The sequence below is a fragment of the Tyto alba genome, unplaced genomic scaffold, assembly GCF_018691265.1.
Source record: "Tyto alba isolate M040663 unplaced genomic scaffold, T.alba_DEE_v4.0 Super-Scaffold_11, whole genome shotgun sequence".
NCBI classification, from domain to species: domain Eukaryota; kingdom Metazoa; phylum Chordata; class Aves; order Strigiformes; family Tytonidae; genus Tyto; species Tyto alba.
The window spans coordinates 11724785-11739116 of NW_024881273.1; positions in this window are offsets into that span (position 1 = coordinate 11724785).

The window sequence follows — 14332 nt, forward strand, 5'->3', positions numbered from 1 at the left end:
ATAACCCTGTGTCTTTAACAATGACGTAGCTTAGGAGAAACGTTTGAGCCAACACAGAACCACTCAATTGTGTGAGGCCGAAGCTTGTCTCCATAGCGCTGTGTATTTTTAGAAGTGGCAGGAATATTATCCGGACACTTCAGAAACCTCTCCTTGTTCTTGCCCTGCCTGGTGCAATGCAGCTGCAGCAGTGCTCGGCAAAGCCATGGCTCACATGGACACATTAAAGGGAAAGGGGGAGTTGTACGGCTGAAGGGGAGGGGTTGTTTGCTTGCATAATTTCCTGGGAAGCTTCCCAGTAAAGCTTGTTCCCAGTAAGGAAAATTATACTTTCCAACATAATTTTCTGGAAAGCAGGATGGGAAGTCCTTTTCCCTGTTCCTGGGGTCCCTATATTCCTTCTAGTATGTGCTCCCAAAGAGGTTAAGCCTGCCCTTTCTTACCTTGAAGTCAGCTGTGTTTCCTTCTATTTTATTACTAAATCAGCACAATTCTTCTTGGATCTAAACCAGCAATTTTTATCAGCAGCTGCTTTTTTTTTTTTTTTTTTTTTTGAATGCTAAAATCAGGTGGCTAGTTACAGGGCTTGGCTTTCTTTGTCTTATTTTTTAAAGAAAATATCTAGATTAGCTGTGGAGAATAGGTTAGGTTCAGGTTAGCCATAAAGTCAAAGAAAGGAAATTAAAATGTAAAAAGACCTCCTTTCTCAGTCAGTACTTTGCTTTTATTCAGTAGATATTTAACAGGTGAGCTCACCAGTCAGTGGCAAAACCTGCTGGGAGCTTTCTGAGGCATCTGAAGTGCTCTGCAAGACATTAGCACCCGGAAAAGGAAGAGTGGTTTCCATTCCATGGGCAGAGGCTGGAGAAAGCTGTACAGAAAGTCCCTGTCCCATCCTCAGTTCTGCTTTATGTCAAAGTCAGGGTTTCTGCTGCTCTGTACACAGGTTTTATTAATTAATATTCACCACTGCACCAAAGGGAGAGATTCTCTCAATTAAACCGACCCCAAGTTTAGAAGTAACTTGTTGAATTATTCCTATACAGAAAAGGCACTGACACATGCTGGTTTCTTGCCCAAGTGTCCATCAGCTGTGGGACTCACCCTAAGTGTGGGTCTTGCCAGGGATTTCTCTGGCCACAGAGTCCCAAAGGCTCCCACTGTTCTGCAGAGCTGTGCCCTGCTCCACAGCTCTGTGGGGCAGTCACTGACCCTTTCATCACACCATGTCCCCGGGGCTTTGGGTCATCTACAGTGTGTTAACACCAGAGAACCAGCAGCCTCAGCCAAGGACATCCCTGGGGCAGAGAGGGAGGGACAAGGTGACAACCTTGTCCATGCAGGGAAAGGGCTGTGAGCTCCTCACTGGAAACCATCAGGGAGCGTAGGAATAGGATGAGGGGTAATGGTCTTAAACTGGCAGAGGGGAAATTTAGATTAGATATAAGGCAGAAATTGTTCCCTGTGCGGGGGGTGAGGCGCTGGCCCAGGGTGCCCAGAGCAGCTGTGGCTGCCCCCTCCCTGTAAGGGTTCAAGGCCAGGTTGGATGGGGCTGGGAGCCCCCTGGGCTGGGGGAAGGGGGCCCTGCCCGGGGCAGGGGGGTTGGAACTAGATGGTCTTTAAGGTCCCTTCTAACCCAAACCATTCTGTGATTACACAGCTATTTACATCTCAATCAGCTAAATTGTTTTAAAAATCAGGTCTTAATTCTTTTTTGTTTTCAGTTAAGTCCTGAAGTGTTAAGCCCAAATGTTTAAGGGACATATAGACACTTTCTAAATAATTTCCCGAAGGTCAAATGCACACTAAGCTCTGCTGTGCTGAACACAGTCGCTTTCCTTGTAAAAATAGCAAGAGATTCTCAACTTCCCAGTAACATGCACTACTAAGTCCAAAACTGTACTTGCTATGTCTCCTGGAGCCCATTCCTGGGTGCTTTTTAGCAAAGTCCAGTGGTGTCATCGTTATTTATTAAACTGCATCCCTCTCTTGGAGCAAGACTCCTAGGGGAGTCTCAGGAGAACCCAGCTGCAGGCCCTGGAGTTAGAGCAATTTACTCTTGCTGAAAGTCCAACCTTTGCCTTTATTATTAGCTTGCTAATTACTTTATTGTAAAAACTTGTCACCCTTGGAAGTAATTAATTTCTTGGAACCAAGAACAACAGATGGGCTTCTAATTTATTTGAAATCATGTAGGAAGCAGGGCAGTCTCTACCTCAATTTGATAAACACAGCATTTTAACCTGATGGTTTATTCCATTTTAGAGGTCTCAGGAAATACCCCTTTGGGTATTTGATGCTGACTCACTGCAGGGCTGAAAGGCTCAGGATGTGATCAATTTATGAAACATGGACTTGCTTTAATGATTTTGGGCACATTTCCTCTAGGCAGGATGTGCAAATAGCATGATAGGAGTTACCCTGCTGCGACGGCAGTTGGTGGTTGCTGAATTCATGACAGATTTATTAGGTTGGCCAGGTGCAGAGGTTCCCTGCAAACAGCTGGAACTCTCCTCAACCCTTCTTGACAAGGAGGATTTCTCACATATACCAGCCTTGCTCCAGCCCCCCGCTTGCTTCCCTGCTGTCCTTGCTGCAGCTCTGCAGGGCTGTGGATGTGGCATTTCTCATCTCCTCGTGGGCAAGAGTTTCCATTCATACTACAATCTGCCCATCTGTTCTCTGGATCACTGAGTCCTAAATATGCCTTCTTGCAGACTGAAAGGACAGCTGAACTCTTGAGTACTGGGATCTGAGAATAGATAGCTGAGAGAGACCAAAGCTCCCTGGCAAGTAAATCAAGAGGATGAAGCAAGAGCATGAGAGTTTAGGCTGCACCAAAAGAAGGTGAGGAGCAGACTGGAGCCCCCCTGGGCTGGTGGGGTCTCTGATCAAAATCTGCATGGGGTTGAGCCACAGAAGAAATAAACCCCGATTTCCATGCATGGGGAAGAGAGGTCTGGCACGTGGGGATCCCCTGTCTTGATGAGGATGTAGCTCATTGGTCTGCTCTGCAATTTTGGCTCCCCCAGGGCCATTCTGCTGGAGAAACTGTGACCCCATAACCCTCAGGGCCCAGAAAAATGTTTTTTGAAAGATGTCAGAAATGCTGGTAGAAATTTCTGAAGAAAATGCCTACTTTATTTTTTTTTTTTTGCTTTTGTCAGTGGAAAAATACCTTCCTCCCCACCCCAATTTTCCAACATTTCTGTAGAAATCAGACCTCTTCCAGGAATTAGGGGTTTTTTACTGTGTGTAAATCCAGCTTTTCCCCCCTCAAAAGGTTTGTGTGGGAGGGTTCCAGACAGTTGCTTTCTATCTGTCAGGACTATGTGAACTTAAACCCTTGAGTGAGTGCTGGGGGCAGATGATAACCAGATGCTACTGAAAATGTGCAATCATTAAATGTACAATCATTAATAGAGAGAGGGGTGAAGGCCCCCAAATGTCCCAGACCAGCGGGAAGAGGCAGGTCTGCATCTCCCAGACTTCGGGGCTCTGCTGGCTCGTGCCACCTCCTGTGGATGTGTTTTAGCCTGGAGGAACCATACGGCCAAAAAGCCTCTCTGCCACCACAGGGATTGTGTCACGGGTGCTCTTGCTTCCCCCCACCCATTCATTTACTCCAGGACTGCGTGGGTGTTCAGTCTTCCCTTTGCTCATAACAGGAAAGGAAACCAGGGTGCAGACCACTTGAATCCCTGACATTTTCTCCCCGTTCTTGCTGGGAATGACCTAATCCACACTATTGTTTCCTACTCGACTTGAATTTCCACTTACCCACATTTCCATTCTTTCCACAGTTCTTAAAATATTTTTCGACCTTTTTACCAGGAAAGAGTAGAGACCCAACAATGCCTTTCTTGTTCAGTTTGAGAAAACATCATTCCTCCACAACATTTTTCTTGTTCTGTTTGTACAGAACTCAGCAAAGAGAAGAAAAATGTGGAGTTTATTCATTGTGAGGAAAAAGTGGATTTACATATTACAGCCCTTGCTCAAACAGGCATTAGCCTTCACTGTTGGTTGTACTCTTCTGTCCTCTCTGCTGCCCTTATTTTGGTGGATCAAGACCCATATGGATCTGCCTACCCTGCTTGTGAATTTACTTCCTAAAATAGTAAATAGATGCAGCCTTGGAAATTGCAGCAAGTCATGGCTGTATGGTCACCTTCTTGATACCTTGTGCCAGGTTTTCTTTTCTTCTGATTTCAGCTGGGACAATCAAAGGTTTCTCTCTTTGTCTGGGACTTGCTTAAACCCCTTTGTATATCCTGCTGCTGGGAACTCTTCCTTCAGTGTAGCTCATCCTTTGACCCCAATCCATCCCAATTTATGGATGCATTTTTTCTTAGGAGCTCTTTAGCCTTTGGCTCCTTGGAGAACACATTCAAGGGCAACCTTTCCAGGTGACCTAACTCTCTCCATGCTCCTCTCTTTCCATCCACTAAATGGGGTGGCACAGACCCACTTGCAAATTTCAAGAACTTTACTGATGTGCTCAGGACTGAGGAAGACAAGTAGGCTTGTAGTACTGATGTGAGGAGTTGAGTTCATTAAAATTGGTGTGGAGATCCATGGTGATGATAGCAACCCTGGAGAGATCTGCTTTCCTCCTGCCTGTGGCACAGGGCCCTCTCTACATGTTTGAATGGACAGATGGGGAAAAAACTTCCATTTACAGTGATCTGGTCAGGAAGAGGAGAGGCAGAAGTGTGCTGCTGCTGGTGTTAAGCACTGAGCCACAAGCCTGGAAAGGTGGAGGATTTATTAAGTCCTGTTACACTTTCCCAGGCAAACAGTCAAGGATGCACCATCTGGACTTTCCTCAATATCAAAATCTTTCAACACCAAAATCTCTCAACACCTTGACTTCTACCACAGTAACAAGAAAAATCTGTGCCCGGAGACATTTCACCTGTACTGGCTCCAGCTTCAATGCCCTTTCTTGTGGTGATAGAGGACTTGTCAGCACTGCAAACCTGCAGCAGTGACTTCCACAGGTTGTATGTCCCTTGTGCAGCCTGGCATCTCAACAGCCTGCCCAAATTTCATGTTCACTGGGACAGGGAATGTGCACGATTTCCCAGGGTTCTTTATTTTCTGGTCTTCCTTTGATCCTACATATCTGATGGTGCAAAGTAACTGGAAACCCCACATAGCAAGAAAGACTAAGGATAATCTTTGCGGGATTGTGCATCTGATTTTTCCTGCCTCAGGTCCCTGTAGCAGCTTTCAAATCTCCTTATACTTTGGCATGACAGAGTTAAAGCAGTTGGCTTAAAAGGAATCACAGCATGGCTATACTATAAAACCAGACATGGGATATAAAAAGCATGCTTCTAAATTTAAACCTCTGTTAAAAGCTAATTTAAGCAGCTAATTATACTAAAAATGCATGAGTCCTAAATTTGCCAATTAAAAGTTAATTAAACCAAAACTCAGTGAGCTTCAATTTGTCAGTTAAATCCATCTGCTTCCTGCAGCTTCCTGCAATCCCACAGCTTCAAAGCTCTCCTTTCAATGAGAACCATTCTCCAAGTCATCGCAATCAGACAGATGTCCAAAACCCTAGAAAAATCCCAAAGCTTACTAAACCCCAGGCACAATTATCAGCCTTTGGGAATCTGCCCAGGCATCTCACAATAGACGTGGCCGTTTAGGAGATGAAGCCTCTGGACAGGCTGGCTGGGTGCTGCAGCCTCTGTGCCTGCTGGATCCCTCCCCAATGCCATGGACGTGTGGACGTGGTGACATGTACCAGTGCAAGGGTCCATGCAGTGGACGATTCAGTAGGTCTGCAAGCAGGCAGCCCTATTAATGTGACTAGTCTCATGAAAACTGCTCTCTTCTCTAGCTTCACAAGATCTACCCCATTCTCTGCCTGTAGACAACAGACTAGTCCCCCATGGATATGTCACCAGTTTACACGTGCTGTGGCTGTGCTGTTGCTTCTGCTGGTTGCCTGATTCCTGCTCACTTCATCTTGTATGATGTGATGAAACCTTGGGCACTGTGTTGTTTCATGGGGGTAAAAGCCTGGAGTTGATGGGGTGGAGGATGGCAGCATTGGCTGCTGTTAACAGGCTCAGCCAAGCTGATTCACGCCTGACTGATGGCCACAACATGGGACAATGTTCTGGGGCTTTTATATCTGTAATTGTCAGCTTGTTATGTTTTTCATCAGCCACACCTGTTGTAGGCTTTCTTATTGTGTTAGTTAAATAGACCAGCACTTTAAAAAGCAAACCAAATCTAGATATCAACACATTCACTTATAGCAGGAAAAGCTGTAAAGGAAAGCTGCCACCTGAGCTGATGGATGCATTGCAGGGAGAACAGCATCTGCTCAGCTCTTATCCTGTATAATGGTTACTAAATACAATGAAAAGAGAGCAGGACGCTCAGTTTCTTTGTTGCTGACTCCAAGGAGTTAGCATGGTTCATAGGTTTGGCACGCTCAGCTTGAGATCAAGGGAATTCACTTCCAAAATTAAAAAAACCCAAACCACCAAAATTTCTGGCCCTCCTGCTCAAACTCATGAGGCCCATACTGTTCAGAGCAGAAGAAAGATTTTCACTAAAGGTTCCTGAGCTTTATTTTAAAATTCAAATGGATGCAACTTAATGCTCTATAGTTCCAGTTTCTTCTTTCATACAGACTGTTTTTGTGCAGATGTGGGTATTATGCAAGCAGCAATCCTACCACCTCCAGTACACAAGCAGCTAGCCATAATGCTACAGCCAAACTGATGATAGACAGCAGCTCCACATTTTGGGCAGCTGAATAACTGTGGGGGGCACATTGACAGGCAGATAGCGCACCCCTCATTTCACCCACTGACGTGTCTGGGCTGGGATGTGGCTCCTTGATTTTCAGCACCTGCATTTCTGCAGCTGTCACCACCCTCCTCCAGCACCATTAGTATATTCAGGGGTTTGCTTTGATCTCTCTTTGTCTTAATTTTTTCAGCTGCCCATGTGTTTCCCAGCTGTAAGTCTTCAACTTTCTTTGTGACTTCTTCCCCACTCACTTTTTACCCCTCCTTGTTGTGTGAGTACTTTTATTCTGGTCCCAGCTGCGTTTATCTTTCATGAGACCAATTTTGTCCCTTGTTTTCAAACAACACTGAAATGGCTGGCTTGTTAGCTATGTGGGGGGATTAAGATGTGTGGTGGTGCTGATGGGAGGGAAGCAGCTCCTGGAGATGGCTGTATGAAGCAGAAATGATCAACAAGATTGGGTATGTGTTTCTCCAAAGTGTCAAAGCAAACCTCCCCTGCCAGGCAAAGCCAGGACTCCTCAGCGTTTTGATTTAGCCGGGTTACGGTCACTGCACACGCAGGCAAACCTCCTCATGCAGCACTGCAGGAGCCCCCCGTGGTGCCCAGGAGGCCCCACGTCCCGCTGAGCTCAGCATTGCACAGCCTCAGAGGCAGCGTGGCTGTGGAGCTGCGGCAGGAACTGAGAGCCAAGCCATGAACCCTGGGAGCAAGAAGAGGATTTCTGTGCCCACCATTGCACAAGCCTGGGGAGAGGTGGAGGCTGGAGGCTTCTTGTTCTGTGGGGATAATACCCAGGGGACACGAGAAACGCTTTACGACTCCCCTGCAGCACACTTCATGTCTGCTGAAGAGCTATCACACGTGTCCGTCCACAACATCACCTCTATGGGATAGCATCAGGGTAGAGCAGAAGCGCAACATGCACGGGACTTTCTCCTGGGGAGACCTTCTGGCTAACCTGGCTGCAGCCAAGTTGGAGACCCCAAAGAGCAGGAGGGCAGCAAGCCCCCGTCAGGGTCCTCTGAATGGAGAGACTGAAGGTCTGGCCCAAAATGCACCAACACATTTCCAAACAATACCATTTTGTAGTGATGTTTGAAAGCACTGCGGTTCCAAGGAGGTTTGAGTTTGAGTGGAAGAGAGAAAATAATCATATAAAGGCAAAACAGTTGGGACCAGATGACTTGTGTGGTGAGTTGAGCAGTGACCAGGGCTTGTAACCTTGGCCAAACAGGTTACTGGATCCAAAGAAAAGTGCAGAGCCTGAGAAATCTCCAGCCAGAAATCACAGGCTAGGATCAGAAACAGTTATAGATTCATACCGAGACAGAGCAATTCGTCACACTGTCTTTCTCCCTTCACTAAGGGAGCATCCAGTTATCTCACTGAGCAGTAGTGTAATTTAATTTTCCTGGGTTTCTTGGTGCAGATAGAGCTGGGGATTCCCCAGATCTGACTGCAGCCCTGGTTTCTGCTAGTCAAGTGCTGGGGTGCAGAGAGCTGCACTCTTTTTTCTTTGAACTGGCTGTGAATGCCTTCCAGAGAGTCATCCCTCCTCCTAAGGGAGCAAATAAAGTTGTCAGTGAAGCTCAGCAGCCCTCTGGCACTGGCACGAGTCCAGCCTCCTGTCTCTGCACTGCTGCTTTCTGTGCTTTGCTCCTTACAAGAACTGATTAAATAACCCTAGAACACAATTGGAGGCTGCAACCCTTGCTTGAATCTGTAACAAGCCTCTTTAAGAAAAATTATTATTATTATTAGACATAGAGAGGACTGGTTTGTTTTACAAGGCTTCAGTGCAGAGTGCTGGCTTTATAAATGCAGTTATGAGTCAAATTCTTCCTGGCTCTTTTTGAAAGACTGATTGGAAAACCAACTACCCGTTGTTTATGTAATCAATCTTACTGCCCATGGAGATGTCTTAGAGACCCATATTTGATCCTAAATTTTGGACTTTTTTAGTGTCAGCATGTTGGAGAGGCAGTGCCGGACATGAGTTTAGCTATTGGAAACAGCATTTGTATCTGCACAGAAACATCTGTGCTGGCACCTGACCCCATTGCCTCACGCCCACTGTGTGTCCAGTTGTGCCTGTACCTGCCATGAACATGGGTTAAGACACACACTGTTCTGAAAGCATCTTCTGTAGTTTTGCAGTGTTGTCTCTCAGCAGCCTTTCTGCTTTATCAAAGGGATTTGTGAGCTCAGACCTTCAGGATTTAGGGGCCTATTCCTCTAAACTTTCTGTTACACATCGGGATATCAATGCAGAATTTTGCAGACATCCCTCTGCTACTGCCTTTTTAAGCACCTAATGTCTGAAAGATGTGGATTTGTTATTATAACCCAAAACTGAGGATACACTACTACAGAAGTGGAAACTGGTCTGCACTGGGGCTGCTGCAGTCCTCTCCCACACCCAAAGACCTGTCCTTCCTTTGCCCTGGCACAGATGTGCCTCTGGCCCTGGGTGAGCTGGTCAGGGAGCTTGGCCAGGGGACAGTGAGGATCACAGGAGTAGGAACACCTCCCTGTTGGCTTGGCAGTGCACTATTGGATCAGGTCTTCAGGATGGGTCAAGACAGACCCGTGATTGACCTTTTCTAGAGAGCTAGCAATGGACAACTTCTCTGAGAGGGTGTGGGACCTAGGGGCCTCAGAAGCTCCTCCTAGCCAGCTTTTCTGTGATAGCACCTTGGACATCAAGAGTACACTGGCAGCTGAAGCTGGCACCAGACTGCAACCACGGGCAACACAAGCCAAAGGAGACCCCATCCCCTGAAGCAGGAGTGTGGTCATCAAGAGACCCTGGGAAGGGTGGCTCCCCTCACAAGTGTACCAAAGGACACCTTGGCCTTTCTCAGCTGCAGCTCGAGTCTGCAGCAGCTGGTAAAGTCTGGGAAGAGTCCAGAGGAACTTTCCCCATGGCACAGTTTGGTTTTCAGCAGTGAAAAGGGCTAGAAGGTACCGGAGTTTTTCTCACATGTGATTGAAGCTCAAGTTCAGTGTGGTTTTTGGAGAGTTTTCTCTGCAAATAACCATCTTTGCTTTGCCAGCCTGGTTGTTGAGGGCAGCGCAGATGTTACTGACTGTTCTGCCTCCTGTTCATGCGGATGCCTGTTTGAGAGGAGAATCCATGTTGTTCAAACAAGTACAGGCTTCTGCTAAAATGAACATCAGGATTTATTGACAGAATAAGTAAATATTGACCAGTGGAAAGTTAAAGGCAATATTTACTCTGAATTTCCCTAAATCCAAATGTTTACAGTAAGTGAAATGCAAAATGCTGACCCACAGATTCCCATTTGTGATACTGCCTGGCCCCAGGGCAGCAGGGCTGCCATCCAGGCCAGTGATTCTCCAAACTATTTGCACCCTGATTGCCAGATGTTTCCAAAGAAGGCACTTCCTGTGGCTGTGGGCTTGAGCGTGGTGCTGACCTTTATATTAAACAAACATCTTAACAGAGATATGACATTAGAGATGCAGAAAACTGGAGATTTAATGGTGTCCACTGTCAGAGTCAGGAATTTGATCAATATATGAGATAAATTCTTTGCACATAAACTCATGAAGGAGAACAAATAGAAATGCATTCACCCTTTACAGTTGGAAAGGAAATGTAGACATCTCAGTGCCTCTGCTGTTAGCAACACTGTCCAAATGGAAGGTGGGCACAAGTGCTTGGAGTGCTCAGTTGACAACCACCACGTCATTGCCTCTCCATCAGCCCTCCGTGTGTGACACATCAGACGATGGCTTGTCCCACCTGCAGGATTAAACATCAAAATGGCCATGCTACAGCTGGAGCCAGGGCCAATATCCTCAACAATATCTAAGTCCAAATCCATCTGATGTTGGAGCATGGGTCAGTTTGCCCAAGGTGACAAGTGGCAGAAATTTATTCTGCTCTAGGGACTTAGATGTGTTTTCTTCCCACTTCACTGTCCAGCTCTGACCCGCAGGAGCTGTGTTCACTCTTCTGCTGCTTATTCTCAGACAATGGGGTCTTACCTTCGCGCACCTTGTCTTTGTATAAAAAACTACCTTTCTTCAGTCCTCTGCCTGGATATAGTGGAGGCAGTGGAGACAGTCATCTGTAAAGAAAGTTCCAAGTATCTCACTGGGAACCCAAAACCAGAGGTCTCTGTTTCTAGTAACACCTGCATGTCTACCGAGTAGGCATCAGCTTTCAGGTACCAGTCCTGTCTCTAATGCTGTGGTAATCAGTTTTGCAGAAGTAAAACAGAATGATCCTTTTGCAGAGATCTATGGACTGATTTTAGTGTGAAATCCAGATGAAGATGAAAATCTTGAACTATTTCTCAGAATGCAGTATCTTAACATACTGGGTCAGCTTTCCTGAAACACTGGACTGGGGACAAGGAAACTGCATTCTGCAAAGAACAAAACTTTTGGGACCTGATTTACACTTTTCATCTGTTAGATTCTGCAAAAGTTGAGGTGCTAGTGTTGAAATCCATATTTCTATGTTCTCAAGACAAAATATAAATAGAAAACATTGATTGCATCTATACATTCCTGCTATTGTTTGCTCTGTGTGCATCAGCATTTTCTTAGTGGCTGAGCTTGGCCAGAGCAGCAGGAAAGGCACAGCCAGTCAGACCTATGGGGAGCTGCCCAGTTCTGTATTTGGTTTATCTCTGCTCACCACCAGTATTTATCATATTGCCAGTGAAAGTGTCTCTATCCACAGATTCCAGCAACTTATAGAGAAACATGTAATCCAGCTGTATGTTGAGGTTGGCTGTAAATGAGGTATGTTGGTAAATGAGGTATGTTGCTATTCCCAAGATGCTGAAGAAGTTTCCCTGTAAGTTGTGCTCTGGGAGCAGTCGACTTCTCAGCAGGATATGTGGACAACAGGGATGTTGTTAGGTGGCTTGGTAAGAATTTTAAAATGTTTGCACTTCCTTAGGCCCTTTTGTGTTGCTAGCTCTGCACTGGTGGACTCCTCTGTGGCCTGGAAGTTTCTTTGTTATTTAGCAGCTTGTTTCATAGGTTTCCCAAGGGGATGTCAGTGATTTGAGTGATAGCTAGGCAAGCATTGCCCAGTGAAACATCTGTGTCATGAGCGACTGAGTTTGTGATCACAGACAGATTCCTATTAGACTCCATCCTATTGCATTTTAGAATCACAGAATCATAGAATAGCTTGTGTTGGAAGGGACCTGTAAAGGTCATCTTGTCCAACCCCCCCAGCAACAAGCAGGGTCATCTTCAACTAGTTCAAGTTGCTCAGAGCCCTATCCAGTGTGACCTTGAATGTTTGCAAGGATGGGGCATCTGCCACCTCTTTGGGCAACCTGTTCCAGTGTTTCATGATCCTCATTGTAAAAAATTTCTTCCTTATATGTAGTCTAAATCTACCCTCTTAGTTTAAAACCATTACTCCTTGTCCTGTTGCAACACAGCCTGCTAAAAGGTATGTCCCCATCTTTCCTATAAGCCCCTTATAAGTACTGGAAGGCTGCAACAAGGTCTCCCTGGAGCCTTCTCTTCTCCAGGATGAACAACCCCAATTCTCTCAGCCTTTCTTCATAGCAGAGGTGTTCCAGCTCTCTGATCATTTTGGTGGCCTCCTCAGGACCCGCTCCAACAGGTCCGTGTCTTTCCTGTGCTGAGGGTTCCAGAGCTGAACACAGCACTGCAAGGGGGGTCTCATGAGAGTGGAGTAGAGGGAGAGAATCATCTCCCTCGACCTGCTGGCCACACTTCTCTTGATGTAGCCCAGGGTATGGTTGGATTTTTGGTCTGTGAGCACCCATTGTTGGCTCATGTGCAGCTTTTCATCTCCCAGTACCCCCCAAGTCCTTCTCGACAGGGCTGCTCTCAGTCCCTTCATCCCACAGCCAGTACTGATACCAGGGGTTACCCCAACCCAGGTGTAAGACCGTGCATTTGACCTTGTTGAACTTCTTGAGGTTCTCACAGACCCACTTCTCAAGATTGTCCAGGATCCTCCAGATGGCATCTCATCCCTCAGGCATGTCAACGGCACCACTCAGCTTGCTGTCATCTCCAAACTTGTTGAGGGTGCACTGGATCCTGCTGTCTATGTCATTGATGAAGATATTAAACAGTGCTGGTCCCAATACAGACCCCTGAGGGACACCACCTGTCACCAGTCTCCATCTGGACATTGAGCCATTGACTACCTTCTGGAGGTGACCATTCAACCAATTCCTCATCTACTGAAGAGAGGCAAAAATACTGTTGAGTACCTCAGCCTTACCCTCGTCTGTTGTTACCAGTTTGCATGTCTTGCTCATCAAGGGTGGGTAAGCTTTCTTTGACCTCTCTTTTCTGGCTGACATATCTGTAGAAGCCCTAATTGTTATTCTTTGTGTTCCTTGCCAAGTTCAGCTCCTGCTGTTTCCTGCCCTTCCTGACCCCATCCCTAGACAACCGGGGAGTGTCCCTGTACTCTTCCCAGGGTACCTGTACCTGCTTCTACTGTCTGTGCATTTCTTTCTTGCCCTTTAGTTGGACCAGCAGGTCTTGACTCAGCCATGCTGGTCTCTTGCTTTCCTTTCCTGATTTCTTACACATGGGGGTCGAGAGCTCTTGTATTCTGTGGAAAGTGTCCTTAAAGATGTTCCGGCTCTGTTCTGCTCCCTTGCCCCTGAGAGCAGTTTCCCAGGGTGTCCTATTGACTAACTCCTTGAACAGTTGGAAGTTTGCTTTCCTAAAATTCAGGATCCTGACTTTACTCTTTGCCTGACCTTTCCCTCAGGACTGTGAACTCCACCAGGATATGACCACTGCAGTCCAGGCTGCCTCCAATCTTGACGTCACCAATTAGCTCACTTGTGCTGGTGATCAACAGTAACGCATCTCCTCTGGTAGGGCTGTCTATTACCTGGCTGAAGGAGTTATCCTCACTCTAGGAGTCTCCTGGATTGCCTACAGCTCGCCGTGCTACTTTTCTAGCAGGTGTTGGGGTGGTTGAAGTTCCCCAGCAGGATGAGAGCCTGTGAGCAGATGCCTACTGGAGCTGGAGTAAGTAGGCTTCATCAATAGGCTCCCCTTGATCGGCCAGCCTGTAGTAGACACCAACCACAAGATTCCCTTTGTTGCGTTGGTCACTGATTCTTACCCACAAGCTTTCAACCTGTTTGTGGCTATTCTTCAGGGACAGCTTTTCACAATCTATCAATTTCTTGATGTAGAAGGCAATGCCTCCACACCCCCTTCCTTGCCTGTCCCTTCTGAACAGCCTGTAGCCATCGATAGCTGCACTCCAGTCATGGGATTCACCACACCAAGTTTCAGTAATGGTAACTAGATCGTAGTTTTCTATCAGCATGGTGGCTTCCAACTCTAATTAAAGTATTTTAAGTGCTCTTATTCTAACTGCCCCTTTAGAGGTGTTGCCTCCAGTCTTTGAATGTGCCCAACCTTAACCCTTTTTTATCCTTCACCTTTGTATTAAATTCCATGTTTCTTTTTGGCTCCCAATATTTACCACACAATCACATTAGTCTAACAAGCTTCCCCTCCTACTGCTATTTACAGTCACAGT